Source organism: Sorex araneus, chromosome 3 (assembly GCF_027595985.1).
Source record: "Sorex araneus isolate mSorAra2 chromosome 3, mSorAra2.pri, whole genome shotgun sequence".
Lineage (NCBI taxonomy): Eukaryota > Metazoa > Chordata > Mammalia > Eulipotyphla > Soricidae > Sorex > Sorex araneus.
The window spans coordinates 139,041,227-139,044,932 of NC_073304.1; the positions used below are offsets into that span (position 1 = coordinate 139,041,227).

Sequence of the window (3,706 nt, forward strand, 5' to 3'; positions counted from 1 at the left end):
TTTTTTTTTTTGGTTTTTGGGTCATACCCAGCGATGCACAGGGGTTACTCCTGGCTCTTCACTCAGGAATTACCCCTGGCGGTGCTCAGGGGACCATATGGGATGCTGGGATTAGAACCCGGGTCGGCCGCGTGCAAGGCAAATGCCCTACTCGCTGTGCTATCGCTCCAGCCCCCCCATTTACAATTGCATACAAAAGAATTTAAACTTAGGAATTAATTTAACAAAGGAGGTTAAGGACCAATATAAAAATGACAAGATAGGGACCAGAGCGATAGTCCAACAAGGATGGCACTCCCCTTGCATGCTACAGACCCGAGTTCAATTCTTGGCAATCCATATGGTTCCCTGAGCCCACAAAAAGTGATTTCTGAGCACAGAGCCAGGAGTAAACCCTGAGCACTGTTGGGTGTGGCCCCAAAACAAAATTAAAAAGACAAGACATCACTAAAAGATATAGAACAAAACATTAGCAATATAAAGTCATTCCATGTACATGAATGGGAAGAGTTAACATAGCCCAAATGTCCATTTTACCAAAAACTACATACAACTTTAATAGAATTACATTCAAACCTCCAGTAACATGTTTAGGGAAATAGAAGAAAGTACTAGTGTTTATATGAAATCATGGAAGACTTTAAATAACTATTGACAATATTGAGGAAGAAAAAGTAAAAAGGAGGCGTCATGTTATCTAACTTCAAACCCTCCTCCAGTGAGAATGACTGATAGTGCATAGAATTGGTATGAAGAAGACGCATAGGTCAGTGAGTTCAACTGAAAGTCCAGAAATAAGCCCACATATTAGTTGATACTTAATCTATGACAAAGTTTTTATGACTACATTGTGGGGATAAGAGAGTCTCTTCAACACAGTGCTGCAAAAACTGAACAGCCACATGCAAAAGAAAGAAGCCAAACTACTCCTTAACCCCATACAAAATAAATAGGATGAATTCAAAATGAATTAAAGATCTTGATGTAATGCTCAAAACCATAAAGTCCATAGAAGATAGTGTATGTGAAATATTCCATGAGAATAATATTTGAGTTATTTTAGGGACTTAGTTCTAACAATAAGGGAAATGAAAGCAAACAGTCAAACAACTTAACTGAAACACTTTTGTACAGTAAGAGAAAATAGAAATGGAGAGGGGAAGAGATATTGAGTGAGAGAATACATAGGCTCGTCAAATAACATGTGAACTCATTAATATCCAATGAGTATAAAAAATTATACAACTTAACAATAAAAACCAACCAAATAAAAGAAAGATTTGGATAGTCTCTTCTCAAAAGAGAGAAAATAGAGATGGCCAAAAACAAAGCCACTGGTTAAAGACAAAGATCAAACTGCGTTTGTGCCAGGATATATTACTATATTAACTAAGATGAAGAAAGGAAAGAAAGAGAGACAGACAGAGAAAAACTTCAAAATGTCATTGCCAGGTCACATTCCAGAGCAATCAAATCAAAGATTTTGGGATTAGGATCCAAGCAACTTATTTTTTAACTTTCCAGGAAATTATGCTTCCAATATGCTGATTTTTAAAACAATCAAAAGCAAATTTTAAAATAAAGACAAACAATAACTGGAAACAGGTGATTGCAAAGAGCAGCCAGGGGCCAGGATATGTTTCAGTGTTGGAGCATTGCCTTGCGGTTGGGATAGGCTCAATTTCTGGCATTGCTGAAAGGTACCAAAAGAAAAAAAGAAAAAGAAAATACCACTCTCCATTGTGGAGTTGCCCATGCCTCTTCCAAAGAGCAGCTAGGTTTGAGAACCAATAATTTAGAACAGTGTTTCTCAAATATTAGTCATACCTAAATCAGCAGTAAAGCCTGATAAAACTTAGGTTACTGTGACAACTTTGGCAGCACATCTGCTAAAACTGGAACAGTGCAGAGAAGGTTAGCAGAGCCCCTGAACAAAGGTAACATGCAAATTTGTATTTCCTATTTTTAAGTAAGCATAGTAAGAGTCAGACAAATGATCAAAGGCTATAGAAGTGATTTCTGTACCAAGACTCGGGGAATAGGGACCTTGGTATATCAGTGGAAGGAAGGTGACACTCTGGTGGGGAGTGTGGTGTTGGAACATTGAGTGAGGGGAAACTGTCATTAACATGACTGTAAAGCATGTCTAAATAAAAATTAGGGGAAAAATAAGCAAGAAAACATTGAAAGAAACAGAGAAAACACCAAAATACCTACAGCCTAAATATTTTTATTTTTGTACTTATAGTTTTTTTTTAATTTCTCAGTCTTTTCTCTTGGCTATTTAGTTATATATTTACAAAAATATAAATGGCATTACCAAACTCACACACACACACACACACACACATACACAGAGAGAGGGAGAGACAGAGAAAAAGAGAGTGGGGAGGGAGAGAGAAGGAGAGAGAGAGGGGGGAGGAAGAGAGAGAGAATTCTGGGTCCTCTCCCCAGATATTCTGTCTTAGTTGGTCTGAATAGGACCCAAGAACTTGCTTTTCTAACCAGCAGCGTGTGAGGAGATGCTACGGTCTGTCTCAGGAGCATCCCTTCAGAATCACTGGTTGGGGCTCGATAAAGTGTAGTGTGGGGGCAGCAGTGCCAGCACCCCCTGGAACAGGTGAGAGATGCCGATTCCCAGCCCCCTCCCAGAACCCCATACTCAGATTCTGCCTCTTAACAAGATTTCCAGGAGAAAGGTTACTTTACAGGAAATTTTTACCATCTCACACATGCACCTGTGGCCAACTGCCAGTGCCCAGAACTCTGGATGAGATGGTCCAGGCTGACAAAACCATGTCAGGAGCACAATAGGAAAAAGACAATCCACGTAATGCAGGCAAGAGTGACCCAAAATAGGATTCCAGGGGCTGGAGTGATAGCACAGCGGGTAGGGCGTTTGCCTTGCACGCGGCCAACCCGGGTTCGAATCTCAGCATCCCATATGGTCCCCTGAGCACCGCCAGGGGTAATTCCTGAGTGCATGAGCCAGGAATGACCCCTGTGCATTGCCGGGTGTGACCCAAAAAGCAAAAAAAAAAAAAAATAGAATTCCAAACTGATATGAGTTATGCCATCCTTTGTTGTTGACCCAAGAAGAGGAGAGAGGCCATGCAGGGCCTAATTATGCAGGAAATACAAGGTGGGCGTACAGATCCACCCCCTCCACTCTGTGGACACTAGTTAAGCCCCTGGTTGGCCTTTGATTCTGACCTCTGAGTGAATGAAGTTGACACAGCAGCCAGCCTCCTAGGCAACTCCTGGCTAATCCATATGCTTGTTGGTCAAGGCCGTGGACTATGTCCTCCCTCACATTCAGCCCCTGGAGAGAACTGGACAAGAAGACTAGCTTGGAGCTAGGTGCTGGGTCACCAGCCACTGTGCAACAGGGTCATTTTTGACCCCATAGAGTGAGAGCTTATATGCACCTCACTCACTCCTCAGCATGGTCTAGAGAACCATTCTCCCCAGTTGGCAGATGAAGACACTAAGGCCCAAAGCATAGAACTCTTGCAGCAAGTACTGAGAACACTCATGAGAGCGCACAACTGGAGACCCAGAGAGCCACCCAGCCACGCTTGTGTTCCACTTCCACCCTACTCCACCACCCCTCCCCATTTCAGCAATAACAACCAAGGGAAGCAAAGGGAGATGGAGAGAAGAAGCCAGAGAGACTGAAACCCACTGTTTCAGTAACTCTCTTTTT

At 42.1% G+C, this 3,706-nt stretch overlaps 1 non-coding gene across 1 annotated transcript; it reads left to right on the top strand.

Annotated features, from left to right (window-relative positions):
• The first annotated feature begins 1,865 nt into the window (after positions 1 to 1,865).
• LOC129403898 (U6 spliceosomal RNA) lies at positions 1,866 to 1,967 on the top strand. Its single transcript, XR_008629546.1, has one exon. It is a non-coding gene; the product is annotated as a U6 spliceosomal RNA (small nuclear RNA).
• The last annotated feature ends 1,739 nt before the right edge of the window (positions 1,968 to 3,706 follow it).